General features: G+C 42.0%; 1 long non-coding RNA gene across 1 annotated transcript in view; it reads right to left on the reverse strand.

Moving 5' to 3' along the window:
- Positions 1 to 24,889, reverse strand: part of LOC145391413 (uncharacterized) — a 115,356-nt gene that overhangs the window by 61,447 nt on the left and 29,020 nt on the right. The window lies entirely within an intron of this gene.

The raw sequence follows: 24,889 nt of genomic DNA on the forward strand, positions 1-24,889 counted from the left end.
AAGGGGACGTAATTTTCTTATACCATAATTTTGTTAAAAAAAAATAATTGACTTCCCTCCCCCCCTCAACCCACCCACCACGGAGCATAACAGGGACAAGCTGAACACTGGGGTTCGATGGCATCCACCTACCTGAGGGGTAGAAGGGAAGTATACGTAGGCACTGCCTAGTGTGTGATGGAGGCCACAGGACCAATGAGACACCCACCAGACAGCAGCCGCTTGACCTTTGCCAATTCTTGACCAGCTGACTGATTCACTTGGGCCACACTCGATCACGCGTCTTACCCTATCCATCCACCAGAGAAGTGTATTGTTCGCAATGGGGAACAACACCCCTTCCCACAGTGGACTCAACTCCCAGATAAGAGGGAGCGGGGAGTATATGTGACTCCATGCAAGGTAAACACTTGGGGAGGGATAACCCCTGCCCTGGATGGTATGGACAGGGATGATTTATATCACTAGTATTTCTCTGCCGGTGATGTAGGAAGGGAGGGATAGAGGAACGAGTTAATGAAAGAAAATGAAGAGGAAAAGAATGAGAGAGACCATGCAAATTTAGTTGAGCTTGGGGCTCATGCCCAAGGCAGGGGTCGGAACCACTAAAGAGTGTCGCCCTTCACATCAACCTCAACCCCCATCTCCGATGTCCCCCCACGACAGTGATAGGCATGGGGTTGTGCGAGATGGGACTTTTCATTTTGAATCCTGAACTGTAACAAGAAATTAACACAGGAATATGATGCTGCTCATAAAAAGCGATATCAAAATATGTATGGCCGCAGTATTGTCGTACTGTGCTACTGAGCTACAAGAAACCTTCTGCAAGAGAACAAACACCTCAGTTGTTGCTACCAACACCTCAACATTTTCCTTTTTAATTAAATCTGGTTAACTTTGATTAATTCTTGAATTACTGACAAAAATTAATTTCACTGGTGAACAGTATATTATTTTCCAATTAAGGTGGAGAGCAGCTTGACAATCACTCGATATTCTCATTCTAAGTTATTATTTCGGAATGTCTATATCAGGTGTTTATGCTTCCAGCATCGTGCATGGAACTGACAGCTTGCTGCATGGTGCCCAGCCTGCCTCCTGCATACAGTACAACACACCTTTACATGTCACTATTTCCAAGATAATAAATACAGTTATAAATGGGCATATACATGCCTGACATCCTGCCTCTTCCCCGAAAGTGGACGGTGGACTGCAGAAGGGTAACTTCAATCTTTACTTAACCAGGTTGTAGTCGAGATGACCTCAGGGCCACAATAACAACCGCTACTCTTATGCTGTACATTCTTCCTTTGCCGAATATAAATCGCCCATTGACAGTACAATACGAATAATATAAAATTAATAAGATGTCATTATATCAGATATGTTAAAGATAACTCGATTTATCCTTCTGTTGATATAGACGATGTTAACCATCTTTTTACCACATTAGTAATCGAATCTGGCTAACTCCAGACGATGATATTTAAGCAAGTGTGAAACATAAGGGCCTCCGAGTGTTAATATTGAGGTATGTGGGGGCAGAGTCCTCTGTATAAAGAATTTTAACCACTTCAAATACAGGCTTTCATTCCTGTGTGCTCTTGGTATCAACAGACTATCTCATTTAGTTAAAAGAAATACAGCCTCCGTCAACAACTTCACCAACAGAGGTATGTCATAAGTTGAGTAAATCCAACTGGTGGTAGCCAGAATTAATATAGTACTAATGCAACCAGGTACACTAGGTCACGAATATATCCAAAACAATGTCAGGGGACCCTTGCACAATGAGCGATGATGTTTGAAAAGTCGTGCATGAGGCGGCAACAAATGGTAATCCTGTACGCTGGAGAGTGGTTGCCATGAAGATGATGTAAATCTTTTCGGTTTTGATAATATTTACATAAGTGGGATTATACATACTGTATATATACAGTATCTATCTATCTATCTATCTATCTATCTATATATATATATATATATATATATATATATATATATATATATATATATATATATATATTGCCAGACGCCTCAATCCCGTTTGGGGTGGCCACAAACAAATCGCCTCCAAGTCACCCTGTCCCCCGCCATTTCACTGTCCTTCTCCCAACTCACACCCCCCTCTCTCATATACCTCTCCACCCCATCCCTCCATCTCATCCTCGGCCTCCCTCTCCCTCTTCCCCCCTCCACCTCACTCACATACACTCTCTTCGTCAGTCTTTCACCCTCCATCCTATCCACATGGCCAAACCACCTCAGTGTGTTCCTCCTAACGCTTCCTATCACATCCACATCCACACCACAACGCTCCTTTATATCCTCATTCATCAGCCTGTTTCTCCATGTGACTCCACAGGCTCCTCTTAAATAACTCATTTCCACTGCTATCACTCTTGACTTGTGTCCTTCCAACAACGTCCAAGCTTCACTTCCATACGTTAGAGTTGGTATCACAATACTGTCATGTAGTAACTTTTTCACTTCCATGCTCACTTCCCTGTTTCTTATCACTGCTTTCAAAGAACCAGCAACCTTTCTTCCCTGCTGTACCCTTTCAAGCACTTCACTCTCCAAGCCTCCATCCTTACTCATCACACTACCCAAGTACTTAAACGTACTCACATTTTCCAATTCCTCACCATCCAACCTCGCTGTACATTCACTGACTTCACCCCTCTCAAAGACCATCACTTTACTTTTCCCTACATTCATCTTTAGATTCCGTTTCTTACACACTCTCCCAAACTCATCCACCAAGCCTTGCAGCTCCCCTTCGTCTTCACTCAACAACACAGTATCATCTGCAAACAACAGTACAGGGAGTTTCCAAACACTATTCTCTCTCACCAGGGCCACTCCAACATCCACTACCCTACCTTGTACCTCTTTTATTACCCCATCCATGTACAGATTGAGCAACCATGGAGACGTGACACATCCCTGTTTCAACCCAACTTTCAAAGAGAAAAAATCACTTGGTTCACCATCCACACGCACTGCAGCCTTCGCACCATCGTACATACTCTTCACAGCATTCAACAACTTCCCATCTACTCCATGTAATCTTAACACTTTCCACAATCCTTGTCTATCCACCCTGTCATATGCTTTCTCCACATCCATGAAAGCCGCATACAACTTCTTTCCCTTCTCTAGAAACTTTTCCACTAAAGATCTAAGAATGAATATCTGGTCTACACAACCTCTTCCCTTCCTAAAGCCTCCCTGTTCTTCTCCAACTAATTTCTCTGTTCTTTCTCTAACTCTGTCAATAAGAATTCTACCATACACTTTTCTTATTATATCAAGAAGACAAATCCCCTTATGATTACCACACACTTATTTTTCCCCTTTCCTTTGTACAAGGGAATAATTTTACCTGACTTCCAATCCTCCGGGACTCTACCTTCCTCCCAGGCCAATCTGCACATCTTCCACATCCATTCTACTACTATCTCTCCCCCATGCTTCAGCATTTCACCACACACTCCATGAATTCCTGGGGCTTTCCCCGATTTAACTTTCTTCATTGCTTCCACAACTTCTATCCTACTGATTTCTTCCTGTCGTCTCACCTCCCTCCTCCCAGCCGTTCCCCAGCCACTTATACTCGCATTACTTCCATCCTCTATGTTCAACAATTCCTTAAAGTGTTCTCTCCATCTGCTCACTTTTTCTCCCTTCTCCACTAGTAATCTACCATTTTTATCTTTCACTCCCCTGCTAACTTCACTTCCACCCTGTCTTACTCTTTTCACCTCTTTCCAGAACATTTTCTTACAGTCCCTCCACTTTACACTCAAATTCCTTCCAAATTCCTCATCCACTCTCTTTTTACTCTCTCTTACTAATCTTTCCACCTCTCTCTTTCTTTCTACATATAACTCCCTCTTCCGCCTCTCAACTTCTTCCACGACCCTATTTCTCATCCATTCATTGCATGCTTTCTTCTTTTGTGCCACAGCCTCTCTCACCACTTCAGTCCACCACGCTGTTCCTTGCACACCCCTCCGTCTTCTCTTCATCCCACACACCACATCACATGCTGCACATATTTCTTCTGTAAATATCCTACACACACCTTCCACGTCTCCCATCTGCTCCAATTCACATTTGCCCAATCGTTCCTCCACTTCTCTCTTATACTCTGCCTTTTTCTCATCCTCTTGTAACCTTTCCACTCTCCTTGCAACTACTCCTTCCTCTCATCTTTCCCTTCTTCTATTCCTCCATCTTACTTGAATCCTAATTCTGGCCACCACCAAGTAGTGGTCAGAAAGTCCACTCCCCCAGCCTCTATAAGCTCTTCCATCCATTACACATCTTCACATCCATTCATCCACACACACATAATCAATAATTGCCTTCCTTTCATTAAGTTCACCACACACCCCTCTCATCACTTGCCATGTATCCCTTTGGATCATTTTATGCCTGAAGAGGGTATTGGCTATCACCAACCCCCTCCCAGCACAGATGTCCACTAACGCACTCCCATTCTCATCTATCTCAGCAGGCACACCCCACTCACCAACTATTCCATCCACTTTCACATTCCCCACTTTACCATTCAAATCACCGATCAAAAACACTCTCTCATTCCTTCCAAACTTTTCCATGCACACTTCTACATTTGTCCAGAACTCTTCTCTCACTCTGCTAGCACGATCTTGCGTTGGCTCATACACACACACAATTGCCCACATTTATATTCCAACTTTTAACTTTACCCACACAATCCTTGACCCAGCTGATCCATACTGTCTTATGCTCTTCTTCCATCTTTTACTCACAACTATACATACTCCTTCCTTTGCCCTCTCATGCTCACCTACTCCTGCACATATACCTCATCCATACTCCCATTCTCTCACACTTTCTCCTCTCCATTTTGTTTCAGTTATTCCACCTACATCCACTTTCGCACCCTCAAGCACCTGGACAATCTCTCTCTCTTTCACCTCATCATTCGCTCCCCTTACATTCCACGTTCCGATAACCATGTCCTTTGTCCGTTCCTTGGTCGTCATCGTTCTGTCAGTCCTTGTCCGAGGCTTATTGTTTGTTATTTTAGTTAGTTGTTTTTCGGGGAGGGGCACTAACCCTCCACCAACCCTTTTAGTCGCCTTTTACGACAGGCAGGGATACTGGGGGAGTATTCTTGAAAAAAAAACCCTACCCCCTATCAAAAATTCTTTGACTATCTTATTTCTATGATGGAACACATTCTATTCATTTCTCCTTTCTCTGAAATCTCCATTCTAGGAGATTTCAATGTTTACCACCACCTTTGGCTCTCCTCCCCTTTCACTGATCCACCTGGTGAACTAGTCTACAACTTTTCTATCCTTAATGACCTACAGCAGCTTGTACAGCACCCTACCCGTATCCCTGACCGCCTTGGAGAGAGCTCCAACATACTTGACCTCTTCCTTACTACTAATCTGTCTGCTTATACTGTTAATCTTTTCTCTCCGTTGGGCTCCCCCTATCAAAACTTATCACCTTAACCTGTACTATCGCTCCAGTACGGCCTCTGGACCCTCCAAAGAAACGTTGTTTGTGGCACTTTGGAGCTGCGGACTGCGAGGACCTCAGGCAGTTCTTCTTCGATTTTCCGTGGAATGATTATTGCTTCCATGGTCGGGAGCCATCTGAGTGTGCCTTGCGCATTACGGAGGTTATTCTCTCGGGCATGGAAGCATACATTCCTTTCTAATATCCTCTGACTAATGCATGAATGCCTTGGTTTAGTCAAGCTTGTTCTAAGGCTATCCGCAACAAGGAGAGGGCCTATAAAAGGTACCAGAGCCAACCCATCCCTGAATCACATCTTTTATACGTTTCTGCCCGGAATCGTGGTAGGTCTGTTCTTCACTCTGCTAAAAATAATATCATCCGTACTAAATGCTCTCAACTCTCCAACTCGAATTCTTCCCACTCCTTCTGGCACCCTGCCAAAAACCTTTCTAACAACTTTACCTTATCATCCTTCCTTCCTCTTTTCTACTCTGATGGCTCTGTAGCTGTTTCTTCTACTGATAAAGCAGATCTCTTCACTCACACTTTCTCCTCCAATTCCTTCTTAGACGATTCCAGTGTTGTTCCTCCATCTCTTCCCCCCTCTGATTTCCTCATGGTTGACATTAAAATTTCTTCAGCTGATGTAATATCTGCCATTGCTGGCCTCATTACTAATAAGGCATATGGGCCTGATGGAGTCCCTCCAGTTGTTCTCAAGAACTGTGCTTCTGTGTTTACACCCTGCCTAGGCAAGCTTTTTCACCTTTGTCTATCAACTTATACCTTTCCTTCTTGCTGGAAGTTTGCTCTAATTCAGCCAGTCCCAAAGAAGGGTGACCATTCCCAACCCCCTAACTATCGTCCAGGTGCTTTAACATCCTGTATCTCAAAAGTTTTCTAGTCAATTCTTAATAGAAAAAATTATACCATCTTTCCTGTCACAACCTTCTTTCTGATCGTCAGTATGGGTTTTCAGACTCCTGGTCATCCTCCTTTCGGGGCTTTGGCGAAAGCTTTGCCATTGCACTTGACATCTTTAAGGCTTTCGATCGAGTCTGGCATAAATCTTTAATTTCCAAACTGCCCTCTTACAGTTCCTATCCTTCTATCTGTGCCTTCATTTCTAGCTTCCTTTCTTGTCATTCTGTAGCCGCTGTTGTAGACGGCCATCGTTCTTCTCCTAGATCTATCAACAGTGGTGTTCCTCAGGGCTCTGTCCTATCATCAACTCTCTTCCTTTTATTCATCAATGACCTTCTAAGCTGTACATCTAACCCTATCCACTCTTATGCTGAAGATTCCACCCTTCACCTTTCTATTCGGTTCCCACAACATCCATCTCATCAGTTACTTCAACAAATAAGGGATGAGACTATGGCACACCTAATGTCTGACTTGGTTCGTATCTCTGACTGGGGTAAAAATAATCTGGTTCTTTTTAATGAATCAAAGACTCAGTTTTTACACCTATCAACCCCACAGGTATACCTACTAATGTTTAATAATATTCAGCTTAATCCTGCATCATCCTTGAATATGCTTGGGGTTTCATTTACTCGGGACTTATCTTGGAAAGATCATATTACATCTCTTGTAAAAATCTGCTTCCAAGATATTAGGTGTGCTAAGCCGACTCCGTTCCTTCTTTACCCCTGCATTATTGTTGCCTGTATACAGGGGTCTTATCCGCCGCTGTGTGGAGTACAACTCTCATGTGTGGGGAGGCTCCCCACATACAGCTCTTCTCAATAAAGTGAAGTCCAAGGCTTTTTGTCTCATTAACTCTCCTTCTCTTACTGACTCCCTTCAACCTCTGTCTCTTCGTCGCAATGTTGCAACTATATCTCTTTCTATCGCTACTTCAATGGTCACTGCTCCTCTGAAATGTCCGCATGCATCCCTCCACCTCTATGACGGGCATGTAGCACACATCTAGCAGCAAACTCTCATCTCTTTTCTGTCCAACTCTCCAATGGAAGAGTTAACCGTTACTCCTGGTACTTCATTTATGCAACAGGTCAACTCTGGAACAGTCTCCCTCTTTCTGTATTTCCTGCTTCCTATGATCTCCAGTCTTTCAAACGCAGTGTGTCCAGGCATCTCGAAATGATCGGATCATGAACATGGCTCTCTCTTGTATTTTGTTTTCTCTCTTCGAAGGAACAACAATTGCGGGCTCGCGGCCTTTAACCCGAGACGTCCCGTCGACGTATGGGTACGTTGCAACATTTTGCATTACCCGGTCCTGTCAATGTACTGGTACGTTTTGCAATTGCTTGGTCCCTAATTTGCACAATTTTCAATTTTCGCGCATGATATTTCGTACGTATACACGGGACACCTTCCTCTATTCCTCTACAAGATGCCAAGCAGAGACAATGCCTTACACCGCATAACCTCCCCCCCCCGCTGCACGCCATTGTCTCAGCAATTCACCTGTTGCCAGTGACCTGGCCAATAAAGACATTCAGGGCCAGAGTGATTCCCCAATCGATGACAATGTGGAGAACAAAGATTACATAGCATTAGAGGAAGAAACAGTCAGAAATGATGATCAGGTAATGTGGCAAAAGAAGGTCAGGAATGGTGATGAGTTAGTGAGTGAAACAATGCTTATAATGCCTATATTACTGTTTGAAAACCAATATACTCTTGTACATATATATATATATATATATATATATATATATATATATATATATATATATATATATATATATATATATATATATATATATATATATATATATATATACATATATCATCATCACTCGTTGAGGTCCACTGCAGGACCGGCCTATCCCTACCGAAGCATGGACGATATAGCAAATGTATCTCTACCCAGTGGCTAAGGCTGTCTAGTAGAGACTGTCTGTAGGGTGAGAAGTGCTTGAAAGTGTGATTGTAGTGTTGTAGTGGCTTTGGATGTCTGTGTAGTCTGTGAACCAAGTGTAAACGGCCCGCTCAAGCCAACTAGGTGCAAGCATACTTTATAGTATGCACCCCTGATGTCCGCCAAGCGGTACGTGGCCAGAAGAACGCTCCCAAAGTTTATTATCCTGGCGGTGCGTGAACCCTCGTTCTTCAGTGTACGAGAACGCACAGTTTACCACTGTACCACAGAGGCTCCATGTATATATATATATATATATATATATATATATATATATATATATATATATATATATATATATATATTTACTTATTTATTGCCTGACGCCTCAATCCCGTTCGGGGTGGCCATAAACAAATCGCCTCCACGTCGCCCTATCCGCCGCCATTTCACTGCCCTTCTCTCAACTCACACCCCCCCTTCTCATATACCTCTCCACCCCATCCCTCCATCTCATCCTCGACCTCCCCCTCCCTCTCCCCCCCTCCGCCTCACTCACATACACTCTCTTCGTCAGTCTTTCACCCTCCATCCTCTCCATATGGCCAAACCACCTCAGTGTATGCCTAACGCTTCCTATCACATCCAAATCCACACCACAACGCTCCTTTATATACTCATTTGTCGCCTGTTTCTCCATGTGACTCCACAAGCTCCTCTTAAATAACTCATTTCCACTGCTCTCACTCTTGACTTGTGCCCTTCCAACAACGTCCAAGCTTCACTTCTATACATTAGAGTTGGTATCACAATACTGTCATGTAGTAACTTTATCACTTCCATGCTCACTTCCCTGTTTCTTATCACTGCTTTCAAGGAACCAGCAACCTTTCTCCACTCCTGTACCCTCCAAACCTCCATCTTTACTCATCACACGACCCAAGTACTTAAACGTACTCACATTTTCCAATTCCTCACCATCCAACCTCGCTGTACATTCACTGATTTCACCTCTCTCGAAGACCATCACTTTACTCTTCCCTACATTCACCTTTAGATTCCGTTTCTTGCACACTCTCCCAAACTCATCCAGCAAGCCTTGCAGCTTCCCTTCGTCTTCGCTCAACAACACAGTATCATCTACAAACAACAGTACAGGGAGTTTCCAAACACTACCCTCTCTCACCAGGGGCACTCCAACATCCACTACCCTACCTTGTACCTCTTTTATTACCCCATCCATATACAGATTGAACATCCATGGAGACATGACATATCCTTGTTTCAACCCAACCTTCAAAGAGAAAAATTCACTCAGTTCATCATCCACACGTACTGCAGCCTTAGCACCATCCTTCACAGCATTCAACAACTTCTCATGTACTCCATATATTCTGAATACTTTCCGCAATCCTTGTCTATCCACCCTGTAATATGCTTTTTCCAAATCCATGAAATCCGCACACAACTTCTTTCCCTATTCTAGAAACTTTTCCACTAATGATCTAAGAATGAGTATCTGATCTACACAGCCTCTACCCTTCCTAAATCCTCCATGTTCTTTTCCAAACTAATTCCTTTTTTATTTCCCTAACTCTGTCAATAAGTATCCTACCATACACTTTTCCTATTATACTAAGAAGACAAATGCCCCTATAATCACCACACACTTCTTTTTCCCCTTTTCCTTTGTACAACGGAATAATTATACCTGACTTCCAATCCTCCGTAACTCTACCTTCCTCCCAGATCAATCTGCACATCTTCCACATCCATTCTACTAATATCTCTCCCCCATGCTTCAACTTTTCACCACACACTCCATCAATTCCTGGGGCTTTCCCCAATTTAACTTTCTTGATTGCTTCCACAACTTCTATCCTATTGATTTCTTCCTGTCTTCTCACCTCCCTCCTTCTCCCACCCATTCCCCAGCCACTTATACTCGCATCACTTCTATCCTCTATGGTCAACAATTCCTTAAAGTGTTCTCTCCATCTGCTCACTTTTTCTCCCTTCTCCACTAGTAATCCACTATTTTTATCTTTCACTCCCCTGCTAACTTCACTTCCACCATGTCTTACTCTCTTCACCTCTTTCCAGAACATTTTCTTACTGTCACTCCACTTCAAATTCAAATTCCTTCCAAATTCCTCATCCACTCTCTTCTTACTCTCTCTTACTAATCTTTTTACCTCTCTCTTTCGTTCTACATATAACTCTCTCTTCCGCCTCTCAACTTCTTCCACGCCCCTTGCCACGGGGTTTTTAATGAGTATGTAATATTAAAGAATATTATTCAATAATAATTAAGAACAGGACAATGAATTGTCTTGTGAAAATCAAGCAATGATTACTTTATGCCTGCTTACTTCGCCGATTCTCTAAGGACGAGAATTTATAAACTTTCTCAACAGTACACAGCAGACTAATTATTCACACGTGCTGTTTATTAGTACTGTTGGCTTCTGGAGAAAGTGACTCCACCCCTGACAATCAATAATTAATGTTCTTGCTGATGCATTAACTCCTGGTTGCACAACGGATTTTAAGGTTAATACAAAGGACTGGCCTAAGTACCAGTTATGAATAGTGCAAAGCGTTTATGCAAACTAGGAGCTGCAACTTGAATAAGCTTATGGAGAAATAAAACATGAGTTTACATTACATTAAGCTCAAGAAAAAGAACTGCTAAATTTATTTATTACTAGGAAATAAATTTACATTACATTTCAAAATGAATTCAAAATAAGGAGATCGCACTCTCTGGCTCACTCAAAGGCTAACTCTTAAACCTAGGAAGAAAACTAAAAGAAATACTGGTCAGAAAAGTGGACAAAGTGGGTGACTGGGCGTCGTTACTGAGGAAGGACACTGCACACGCTGAGCCTCTTGCCAATCACGCTTGGTGGGAATACGGCGGCAGTGGGAACTAGGCGTCATTGCTGAGGAAGGATTCTGTCACACACACTACCTGCTTCCACGGTGCAAAAATCTTGACTGACTTCAAATCGTGAGAGAGAGGCAAGTGTCGAGCCGCACTTGTACGAGTATAGTGTCACAAATTTAATATTCATGTATGTGTTTAGAAGTACTGTAATTTTTAAGTTAGGTAGGATGTAACCTAAATATTAGTCTATAAATTCCTACCCTAAGTAGTAATTCATGTGTTGATGATTGATGTAGGGTTAACTTTATTTTTATATGTATGTACCTCTATATCTATGCATTGGGTGATGTGATTGTGGATGTTGAGCTATGGAAATTCATTCGTCTGGTCGAGTAATGAATAACAGATGCGCGCAGCTTTTCCCCTTTGTGCGTCGATTGTGGAGTGCCGAGTTTAAACCTTAAACAGAATAATGATGAATTTACAATTCTTTCCATAACCTAGTTCTGAAATGTTTACTAGTGAAGCTGCTGGAACTCAAATATGTGGGATTAACAGTCAAAAAGGGCCTAAATAATGTCATTTGTGAGGATTTAAAGGTCCCATTTATCTTAGCCGTCACTAGATGGCATAAGCTGCCCCGAAATTTAAAGCAGGATAGTGATAGAATCAGTATCTAAATTAAGTAAGGATTAAATCCCAAATTTTCCCCAATTCAATCAAAAGTCCTGGCGTCATGGGTACACTGCTAAATAAATTGTAAAGAGAATTGAAACCCACCATATTTCAAAAACACCACCTCATTTGACTCAGCAGTGGCGTCGCTAGCGTACCAAGGAAGCCCACTCGAGGCCCAGACGCCGTGTATAATGGACGTTTGTTCAGGTGAGCTGTCCACATTTCTCCTTCCCCCCCCCTCTTTTTCTTTGTTTAACCCCTACACTGCGGGCATGTTTACCGATGTTTTGTGTGTGCCGCGGGGTTATTTGGGCTCCGACAGACTCTGAAAAAATATTTGCCAAAAATCAGTTATTAGTCCTAGAATATTAAAATTAAATATGTTTATGGCACATACCTTCAGCTTTCTCCCGGAATGTTTGTTGAGCCTTCGCCAGTTACCGTAGGACTTGTGGAGACCTCTGAAGTTGGGTAACGAACTCTCCACTTTTCACTTCCCGACAACCCGTAATATGATTACCACAGCCAGATATTAACACTATAAACACTACTCTATGATTTTCAAGTAGTTTGGGATCCATACTCCAAAAAAAAAACCCACTGTGAAAGCAATGAAAATTATGAGTGCGTCTGACCGTCGCACTTGCGCTAGTTCGCTCAAGGTACTCTGTCATTTATTATTCATAAAACCCCTCACACTTTATATTTCTATTACTATATAACACTTATATATATCTACAGTCCTTATCCATAAGTTTCCTTCAGTAGTATTAGTTTATTGTCACTGTAGGGATTCAATTTCTTTCAGTAAAATACATAGCATTCACTTTCTCGTCCTGTATACTAGCATTGAGAGTGAATATCACTTTCATCTTCACTCTCATAACTCATAGTATTCAGACATGCTAGAGTGAAACTTTCACTTTCATTACTCCTAGGGTATATACTCGTATTCTTATAATACTACTCATTTACATTTCTATTTACGTTCTCTATTTTATTTATGTTATTTACATTTCTATTTTATTTACACTGTGTTATGCACTGTCACTTGAAGTAACTTATAAAACTATTTTCCATTGTTCACGTATATTTACATTCATTACTTTCACTTGCTGTTTACACATTATTTACACATTATTTACAATTCCACTTGCACTGTTTTACTCAATAGAAAGATCGTAGTCACTCTTTTATCAATTGTCAGCCCTTTACCTCTTTCCACACGAGGTTTAGTAGGGGGTAAAGGTCACAGGGCCATTTGCATGGGGGTGAAAAAGTCCCTGAAGTCAGCAAGAAGAACCAGACGTACCTCCACTTCGGAAGATGAGAGTGAACTGATAAGGGAGGGCCGGGGTGGAGGCCTACATAGGGGATATTCAGTACTACCAACGTTAGCTCTTGAAACAGCTATGTATAGCACTGAAATGATTGGCAGGAAATCTAGACAATACATTATAAATTAGGTAGTTGCAGGTGAATGTAAATATCACTTAAGCTTCTTCCTTCCCTCCTTATATGTATATTTATTATGAAAATAGATTATACAGCATATTTCAAGGGAAAAAAAACAGCGAAAATTAGCGAACGAGTGCACGTGAGGTGTTGTCAGGTGATAATTAGCCAATTCTAGGTGTATGGCACTCTCACTTACCTTATTTCTTTCTTGTATATATTACTTGGTATAAGAATAGGGCATAGGGCTTATTTCAATGGATGAAATCAGTGAAAAATTCCAGGGAAGATTTACTTAGCGTAGCACGGCCGGGCAGGCGAGAGGATAGGGTAATGGAGGGGGGGGTAGGGAGGGGAGTCAAGAACGGGGAGAAATGGCTAAATTGTCAACAATGGATGGGAGTACAGATGAGATTAGGAGTGCTGACTAGTGTTGGACATTGGCAGTACTGATAGATGATACAAGCCCTCACTGGGAAGCCCGGGTGAATTCAAAATAACACAGAATCACAAAAGCGACACCCCGCGGTATGATCCCTTGCTCCCAAGCATCACGAAAGTGACACCCCGCGGTTAAGGAGTTAATCCTTACTTGTCATGTACTATATGAAGTAATATTGTTGGAAGTTTAACGTAGACTAGAGGCCCAGACATCGTATATAATGGACGTTCGTTCAGTCCCCAGACACCGGTGACGTCAGTGTGAGCACGAGGCCTCTTCGTGGTATTGTCCCTAGACGAGAACATACACACTTACACTACCCAAGAATTATTTTATAAACCAAGTGTAATTGTAATAGTATTATTAATCTATCAAGTGAATTTTCTTTTGTAAATAAGAAATAGAAATTTAAAAGTGATGAAATCTGGTAACGGAAGGGCGAAATTCAAAACCATTAACCGTTTTCTTTCTTAAATTTAAGGTTAGGAAATTAGGAGCGTGGAAGGGAACTTAGTGATTGTGAACGATGATGTAATTTTGAATTGAACCTCGAGGCTAAACAAGCCCGAGTGATTATATATTCTTGGTGATTATACAATGTCTGAATTGTACCTCGACGCTAAACAAGCCCGAGTGATTGCGAATTCTTGGTGATTACACAACATTATTTTTAAATTGTACCTCGAGGCTACACAAGCCTGAGTGATGATATATTTTTGGTGATTATGTAGTAATGATGATTATGAACTGTAAATAATCCTGAACTGATAATGGATTCTAGAGAATTACATGATGAGAGTATATTATATGGACGAAAATGAACACGAGCAATAACTCTTATTGCTTCGAGGCTATGCCAGCCCGAAAAGGTGACCCATGCTCGTAAAAAGGTCCCTGTCTTGAGGCTATTGTCGAGCCCAAGAGTAACTGACAAAAGGAAAGTAAATCGTTTGTATGTATCAAACTGTTTTCGCCTGGTGACGATGTTGTAGGAATGATCATCCAAATCCTGGTTTTAATGTACAATCTTCTTACATACTACAGAGGGTCATGTAATTAAAAATGTTTTGTGGAAACTAGCATAAAGTTATTAAAGTAGAGTAAAGTATATATCTTTTTTTACTTTCTTAGTGTACCTAATCATGGGAAATTATGTCCTCAAGCCTAATTCACTCCCCTTCCAATTCAAGATTCCTTCGCTGAGGGAACGATGACCACCTGTGGTACTGATTAAATCTAAGCTCGGCCAAAAATTACAAACGCTACCAAAATTCTTTTTTTCTTAAATAATTATCATCTACTATACTAAGTCGAGTACTACCTGTATTATCCATGGATGAGTTGATCAGTACCCACAACAGGTAAGATTATAAATATCCGGCATTACACTGGATGAAGAATAACGGTGGGGATAGTAAATTCTTACCATTACACTGGTGGCAATAGCGGTGGGATTTTCATCGTTCCCCAATTAGTGGCGTTGGTGAGAAAGTGAAGGGAAGTGAATAGCCAAGAGAGTGAGAATGTCAAAGGTAAAGAGAGACAATATTTCAAAATTTAATTTCCTTTTTTTTTGTGAGTAAGACTAGTACATTAGGGTCACCATGTCTCTGTATGGACAGTTGTTTGCTCAGACGCAGCCAGAAGCTGATCGTTCGTCACAAGTGGGGAGACATCATGTAACTATTCAATTTGGATGAGGTTGAGGAACAGTTCGGTACTACTAACAGAACGCTGCTTTCAACTCGACCCCTTGTTCACACATTATAAATTCACATCACTTTCTCACAAAACCGCACGATATCCCAATTTTGGAATTAAATCAGCTGCAAGGGATAGAAGCTACATCACTCCTCGAAATGTTTTGTGAGGCGGTGAAACAAACTCATACCAGCAACGCAACTAGAATCCAGGTTGCTAAAAGTCGAATGGGTTCCGAATTGGCCACTTTTATTCATAATTATCAAAAGAAGCATTTTGCACTGTCGTGGCCCGAGCTTAAAAAATTCTTGAATGCGGAGTTTGCCATCGAGCTGAGTGTAGATCGAGCTTGGCAAGAGCTAGAGAGCATGACCTATGACTGGGAAGAATCACCCCAGGCATTTGTACATAGGTTCATGTGTAAGCATGCGGCTCTCAAAACAAAGTTCCCAAAAGAAAAGTTTCCCTTGCGAGATAAACGGATCAAGAAGAAACTGTGGTATGATCTTCTACTTGAGTCTAGGGAAAAATTGGAAGGTTACCTTGATGACGGATATCCACTCTGTAAATTCATTGACAGAATCGAAAATGAAAGGCAGCTTCTCGAAGAGAGGTATACCACCAGAGTTAATGCAATGCAGGATAGAGACAATAAAAGTGAAGATCCCTCAGATACCAATGTAGTTGATACTCCACCAAGACCATCCCATGATAACTGTCAATCCGAGTCAGACAAGGAAGTGACTGAACTGAGAGCTCAGTTAAGGGATTTGAAAACAAATTTGGAACAACTTAATCAAAAACAATCTACTCCTGTAACACCGAGGCGAAAATACGGTAGTCATTGTCTGAAGAGTTCACACACGTTGCAAAAATGTTGGGCCAAACCACCACCAGGCCACTGTTTTGATTGCCGTAGGTTGGGATGTCGTAGAGGCAGTAATGATTGCCCAGGTCGTATAAACCACAGCACAGCGACACGGAGCAATAACAGATTTCACCCACCCAGTCCAAATGCGAGGCAGACCGCCACTCAAACAAAGTTCCCCCACCAGTCTATTTGACTAACCGCAGGTATAACATCGCCCACAATAAGTGTCAGTGTGAATAATAAGATCGTGGAAACTGTAGTTGATACAGGGAGTGGATATACCTTACTTAAAGAGGCCACCGCAAAGCGGTTAGGAACAGAAAAAAATACGAGGAGAAATCCACCGAGATTACAGGGAGTCACAGGAGCGCCACTCCGTATCCTGGGTATGGTCAAAGTAGATATCAGAGTGGGAGATGAGAAAGTTCATCAACAGTGGTGTCCAGTCGTTCCAAACGCCTGCTTGACTACTGAAATGTTGTTGGGATGTGATGTCCTCGGACAATCTCCGTTGATCTGGAATGGGGCGCAACGAGCACTGATGTGGGGAGGAGCCCCGTACGTCGTAAATTATGTTCCGCGGCGGAAAGGAAAAGTTGAGCGAGTCCAGGCTACACCTATCAGAGCCATCAGGAACCCTCAACAGTTGAAGCAAAATAATCTTGTAACAGTAGAGAGACTCACCCCATATCAAACCAAATTCATTGCCGTGCCAGTGAGTGAGGAGCCTAAAACCACTTTACTGTTTTACCCAGAAGCGCGTTTCAGTCATAATAGTCACCCTTACTTATTACAGGTGAATTCAGAGGGCCTAGTCTATTTGCCCCTCAATAATAGAGTCAAACAAGATAAACTGTTTCGGATAGGTACCATTCTAGCCTCATATAAAATCATTGATGACCCTCCTGTAAGTACAGTCAACTCAGTTACCAAAATTCATAATGACCTGATCCCTACCAGTGATCGAATTGATGAAAGCGGAACTCGTGTTCAACGACTCCGAAAGCTAATTGACGAACAGACATGGCCACACTTAAATTCAGCTCAACAGAAGAATTAGCTAACGTAATTCTGCAACATGGTCCCCTCTTCATTTTGGAAAAAGGAGAACTAGGAACCATCAGCGGCCCCCTGTTCACATTAAAGTACTCGTAGCAGATCCACAGCCCGGCCGTGGACCGATCTATCAATACCCTGAACAAGCTAAACAGGTGATTGCTGAAATGTTGCAAGACATGGAAGAGAGAGAAATTATTGAAAGATCAACAGCTGCCTGGTTATCTCCTATTGTATTAGTTAACAAGCCGGACGGCAGCAAGCGCATGTGTTTAGATTATCGCCACGTGAATCAACATCTAGCCACGGATATCTATCCACTGCCTAGACTGGAAGAATTAGTCGAGCAGGCCGCAGGTCATAATTATTATGTGACTCTTGATATGCGTGAGGCATATTTTCAAATCATGCTGGACGAGGAAAGTCGTGATTTAACCACATTCAGTGATGGAGTCACACTTTACAGATTTAGGCGCTTACCATTCAGACTAAAATGTTCACCAGCCATATTTTCCCGATGAATGCAGGACATTCTTACTCCATTGTTGAAGCACGGCTGGGTAAAGAATTATTTGGATGATTTGATAATTTGGGCTGATGACTTCCCCAGGTTGTTGAGTCACTTACAGCAATTATTCACTTTACTCACACAGAATGGGGCCAAGTTAAATTTAAGCAAATGTACCTTTGGGTTAAAAGAAGTAACCTTTCTTGGCCATCAAATCTCAGCGGCCGGGAGTACGCCGGACCCAAAGAACATAGAGTCTATCAACAAAATGAAAAGACCCACCAAAGTACAAGAAGGCCGGAGATTCCTTGGAATGTGCTGGTTCTACCGAAAACATGTACCTTCGTTCGCAAAAATATCAGCTCCCCTTACTGACTTAACCAGATCCAGAGTAGCGTTCGAATGGTCAGATGAGTGTCAATCCGCGTTTGATCAATTGAAGATGAGCTTAGTGAATGCGCCAGTATTGGTAAGAGCCAACGTGACTCGACCATTCATTGTAACCACCGACGCGAGCAACACCCATATTGGTGGCGTATTAAGTCAGATCCAACCAAACAACTCCAACTTGCCTATTGGTTACTTTTCCAAAAAGCTCAATCCTTGCGAGAGAGAATATTCCGCAACAGACAAAGAAGCATTGGCAGTCGTTCTTACATGCCGCAACTTTCACCATTACTTGTGGGGTTCCCACTTTACTATCTTGACAGACCATCAACTGCTTACCAGCATTTTTAAGTGAAAGACCAAATCCTCACGTATGAACCGACGGATTCTCGAGATGTGTGAGTACGACTACAATGTGCAGTACCTGTCAGAGTGATATTCCACCAGTCAGAAACCAATTGGCTTGGATTTAGTCGAGACGAGATGAGACATAAGCAACGAGAGGAACCCATGTGGGATGAGTTAGTTAAGTACTTGCGTAGTGAGAAGCTCCCTGCTAAAAGACTACTGAAAGCTATGTTGAGCCAGTTCGCATTGATTGATGAACTATTATATTTTGCCCATGAAACAAATGATGGTAGCATCCAATATTGTTTGGTGATTCCTAAGTCACTCATTAAAGAAGCTATCAAACACGCTCATGAAATCTCAGAACATCTAGGTCAGAAAAAATCCATTAAGAAAGCCTAAGAACTATTCTATTGGCCAAATATAAAGGTAGATGTATGCGAGTATGTGAAACAGTGTCCCACTTGTCAGAGATTCAAAGGTGAAACTGGGCTGCAGCAACCTTGGAAAGGTTTCCCGCCTGTAAGCAAACCATTGGAACGTATCGGGATTGACTTGACTGATATGGTTGCTGGATCTCAGGGTTACCACTATGTCCTTACTGTGATAGATCATTATAGTAGGTTTGTGAAATATTATCCTCTCAGAGATAAACATACACAACACATCACACACTGTCTTAGGCAATACTTCACCGACTTTGGGACGCCACGAGGTATCGTGCTGGACAACGGCGGAGAGTTCACGAGTGGAGAGTTCAAGAAGTTCTGCCGGAGGAACCAGGTGGACTTGTTCTACGTCACCCCTTATCATCCCCAGGGAAATTCCACCACTGAAAGGATGCATCAGACTATGAAAAGCATCCTAGCATCTCTCTGCAACGGACACCCCTTGCGTTGGCCTCAGCTGCTCCAGTTGTGTCAAACCGTCATAAATCAAGCGGTGCACTCGAGCATGGGACAACAGCCTTATTATGCCTTCTTCTCACGCCATCCCCCTCGCCTCATTGGTACCTTATTGCCTTCCGTGGATGCAGAGGAGGACGACCTGGTGATAGCACACGCTCATTAAGGGTACTAACCAAAAGATGACTAGGTGATACCGGGAGGTGGCCAACAGGAGGAGGAGAGCACAGAAGGTTGGAGTCAATAGCTTGGTGTGGGCGAAAAAAGAGACCATACAGCCGGGTACCTGTAGAAAACTGAATGCCAAATGGGACGGCCCGTATAAAGTGATTGAAGTGCTGCTAGATGGAAGTGTTTATATAATTGAAAATGTATTTAGTGGAAAAAAAATACAAAGGGCTGCTGAAAAGGTAAAACCATATTACGGTACCGAGGAATGGCTCTTAGAACCATTGCAACAGGAGCTCGCCCCGGAGCCCGAAGATGAGTGATTACCACCACGAGTGAGGAATGCCCCTTGGAGGCTCATAGAGGAGTATTAGTTAGAAAAGTAGATAAGTGCATGTGACGAATGTTGTGAAACATAACTGCTTAAAGTTATGTTATGGGTGGACTCATCCCCGAGGAGAGGGTGTAAAAAAGGATAAGAGAGATGAGTTCCTGTTGGAACGGGAAAGTGCCTTACTTCGAGGGGAGTAATTAATCCCCTCACCTTACAGTTAGCACGGTTTGTGAGGTAGTGGAGTCTTCAGGACAGAATGAGCGCTCACCTCTTGTGGGCGGAAAGCTGGAAACAAAAGGATAGAGTGAATGTGATTGCGAATGGAAGAGTGGAAGGAAACGCCTCCCATGGTAATCTCACTCTCGAGAGACCCAGTCGAGCTCAGGTGAGTGACAAGCTATCCTCCAAAACCTGAGGCTGACTGGGGCATAAATTCCCTCATAATATCCTGTGTAAGGAGTGATCATACCTCCTAATGAAGTGAGTAAGCAACCTTCCGAGGTACGCATCAGGTATTTAATGTGGACCGACAGGTCCCACTGATTGTGGGGAAAGGTATTCCAATTCAAAGTGTTCATAGCAGTTATAAGAGTAACAACATTCCATCCATGCAAATATCATAGAAAATTGACTTGGGTAAAATTTGTTTTCCGAACGTGGGAGCCATGTAGTGCCACAAATTTAATATTCATGTATGTGTTTAGAAGTACTGTAATTTTTAAGTTAGATAGGATGTAACCTGAATATTGGTCTATAAATTCCTATCCTAAGTAGTAATTATGTGTTGATGATTGATGTAGGGTTAACTTTATTTTTATATGTATGTATCTCTATATCTATGCATTGGGTGATGTAACTGTGGATGTTGAGCTATGGAAATTCCTTCGTCTGGTTGAGTAATGAATAACAGATGCGCGCAGCTTTTCCCCTTTGTGCGTCGATTGTGGAGCGCCGAGTTTAAACCTTAAACAGAATAATGATGAATATACAATTCTTTCCGTAACCTAGTTCTGAAATGTTTACTAGTGAAGCTGCTGGAACTCAAATATGTGGGATTAACAGTCAAAAAGGGCATAAATAATGTCATTTGTGAGGATTTAAAGGTCTCATTTATCTTAGCCGTCACTAGATGGCATAAGCTGCCTCGAAATTTAAAGCAGGATAGTGATAGAATCAGTATCTAAATTAAGTAAGGATTAAATCCCAAATTTTTCCCAATTCAATCAAAAGTCCTGGCGTCATGGGTACACTGCTAAATAAATTGTAAAGAGAATTGAAACCCACCATATTTCAAAAATACCACCTCATTTGACTTAGCAGTGGCGTCGCTAGCGTACCAAGGAAGCCCACTCGAGGCCCAGACGCCGTGTATAATGGACGTTCGTTCAGGTGAGCTGTCCACATTTCTCCTTCCCCCCCCCTCTTTTTCTTTGTTTAATCCTTACTTGTCATGGACTATATGAAGTAATATTGTTGAAAGTTTAACGTAGACTCGAGGCCCAGACGTCGTATATAATGGACGTTCGTTCAGTCCCCAGACACCGGTGACGTCAGTGTGAGCACGAGGCCTCTTCGTGGTATTGTCCCTAGACGAGAACATACACACTTACACTACCCATGAATTATTTTATAAACCAAGTGTAATTGTAATAGCATTATTGATCTATCAAGTGATTTTTTTTTTTAAAATAAGAAATAGAAATTTAAAAGTGATGAAATCTGGTAACGGAAGGGCGAAATTCAAAACCATTAACCGTTTTCTTTCTTAAATTTAAGGTTAGGAAATTAGGAGCGTGGAAGGGAACTTAGTGATTGTGAACGATGATGTAATTTTGAATTGAACCTCGAGGCTAAACAAGCCCGAGTGATTATATATTCTTGGTGATTATACAATGTCTGAATTGTACCTCGAGGCTAAACAAGCCCTAGCGATTGCGAATTCTTGGTGATTACACAACTTTTTTTTTAATTGTACCTCGAGGCTACACAAGCCCGAGTGATTATATATTTTTGGTGATTATGTAGTAATGATGATTATGAACTATAAATAATCCTGAACTGATAGTGGATTCTAGAGAATTACATGATGAGAGTATATTATATGGACGAAAATGAACACGAGTAATAACTCTTATTGCTTCGAGGCTATGCCAGCCCGAAAAGATGACCCATGCTCGTAAAAAGGTCCCTGTCTTGAGGCTATTGTCGAACCCAAGAGTAACTGGCAAAAGGAAAGTAAGGTACAATGACCTCATAAATCGTTTGAATGTATCAAATTGTTTTCGCCTGGTGACGATGTTGTAGGAATGATCATACAAATCCTGGTTTTAATGTACAATCTTCTTACATACTACAGAGGGTCATGTAATCAAAAATGTTTTGTGGAAACTAGCATAAAGTTATTAAAGTAGAGTAAAGTATATATCTTTTTTTATTCTCTTAGTGTACTTAATCAAGGGAAATTATGTCCTCAAGCCTAATTCACTCCCCTTCCAATTCAAGATTCCTTCGCTGAGGGAACGACGACCACCTGTGGTACTGATTAAATCTAAGCTCGGCCAAAAATTACAAACGCTACCAAAATTCTTTTTTTCTTAAATAATTATCATCTACTATACTAAGTCGTGTACCACCTGTATTATCCATGGATGAGTTGATCAGTACCCACAACAGGTAAGATTATAAATATCCGGCATTACACTGGATGAACAATAACGGTGGGGATAGTAAATTCATACCGTTACACTTGCTAATGGCTAGAATGAGCGAAACACGCCCATAATAAATCGCTCAGCGGAGGTGCTAATGTCTCACACAAAGACGATCACTTATGAAATAGTGAAAACTGTCCTGAAAACATTCCCGATTTGGTGAATACGTGGCGGTTAAACTGAGCGATAAATACTGGGATTCCACTAGAATTCGCGGTTTCCCACCAAAGTTAATGTCACGAGTTTATTCAAATACTTAATCGCGCCGACTCGTGACACCCCTATTTCTCATCCATTCATTGTATGCTTTCTTCTTTTGTGCCACAGCCTGTCTCATCTCTTCATTCCACCACGCTGTTCCTTGCACCCCCCTCTGTCTTCTCTTCATCCCACACACCACATCACATGCTTCACATATTTCTTCTGCGAATATCCTGGACACACCTTCCACATCCCCCATCTGCTCCAATTCATATTTGCCCAATCGTTCCTCCACTTCTTTCTCACATTCTGCCTTTTTCTCATCCTCTTGTAACCTTTCCACTCTCCTTGCAAATACTCCTTCTTCTCATCCTTCCCTTCTTCTATTACTCCATCTTATTTGGATCTTGATTCTGGCCACCACCAAATAGTGGTCAGAAAATTCACTCCCCCAACCTTTATAAGCTCTTGCATCCATTACACATCTTAGCATCCTTTCATCCACACACACATAATCAATCATTGCCTTCCTTTCATTCAGTTCACCACTCACCCCTCTCATCACTCGCCATGTATACCTGTGGATCATTTTATGCCTGAAGAGGTATTGGCTGTCACCAACCCCCTCCCAGCACAAATGTCCACTAACGCACTCCCATTCTCATCTATCTCAGCAGGCACACCCCACTCACCAACTATTCCATCCACCTTAACATTCCCCAGTTTACCATTCATATCACCGATCAAAATCACTCTCTCATTCCTTCCAAACTTTTCCATGCACACTTCTACATTTGTCCAGAACTCTTCTCTCACTCTGCTTGCACGATCTTGCGTTGGCGCATACACACACACAATCGCCCACATTTGTATTCCAACTTTCAATCTTACCCACACAATCCTTGACCCAACTAATCCATACTCTCTTATGTTCTTCTTCCATCTTTTACTCACAACTATACACGTTCCTTCTTTTGCCCTCTCATTCTCACCTACTCCTGCACATATACCCCATCCATACTCCCATTCTCTCACATTCTCACCCCTTCATTGATGTTCAGTTTCTCCACATACATCAACTTTCGCTCCCTCAAGCACCTGGACAATCTCTCTCTGTTTCACCTCATCATTACCACCTCTTACATTCCATGTTCCGATTACCATTTCCTTTGTCTGGTCCTTGGTCATCATTTTTTGGTCAGTCCTTGTCCGAGGCTTCTTGTTTGTCTTTTTAGTTAGTTGTTTTTCGGGGAGGGGCACTAACCCTCCACCAACCCTTTTAGTCACCTTGTACTACAAGCAGGGATACTGGAGGAGTATTCTTGAAAAAAAAAAACCCTAACCCCAGGGGGTAGTAAGATTACACCAACAGACATTAGAGATCATCAGAGAAATTACCAATATGTCGGGAAAATAATACAGGTTCTCTCTTCAGACATTAGAGAGTTGTGACATAGACAAGGAAGAACCATGCCTCCGTACCTGCGATATCTACTATGAAGCTGTGCCATTCACTTAGCGACTCACCAAATCACAATAGCTTTCGACAATGAGATATCACCCTGTCGAATCACTAGTGGCTGTGATAAGGAAATATTTGTGATGGAATATCCTTTCAAGCTGTTCCATGATCTGTGGCGTCACATATATTGCATTATTATTACTGTCCACCACGGTTTATAATGTATGCCATCGATAAATAAGAGTTTATTCGAACATGGCAACTCAGCCGGCCCTTGTTACAACAGGATGTATTTGGTCGGTAAACTATGACTACTGGGCTATAGTCATTAACATAAAGAAATTAAGTTTATGAAATGATGAACGTTTACCTGTCAGTGGATATTTGCATCCATATGAAAA

Source organism: Coenobita brevimanus, chromosome 18, assembly GCF_032717465.1.
Source record: "Coenobita brevimanus isolate Jiangsu-jjx chromosome 18, ASM3271746v2, whole genome shotgun sequence".
NCBI classification, from domain to species: Eukaryota; Metazoa; Arthropoda; class Malacostraca; order Decapoda; family Coenobitidae; genus Coenobita; species Coenobita brevimanus.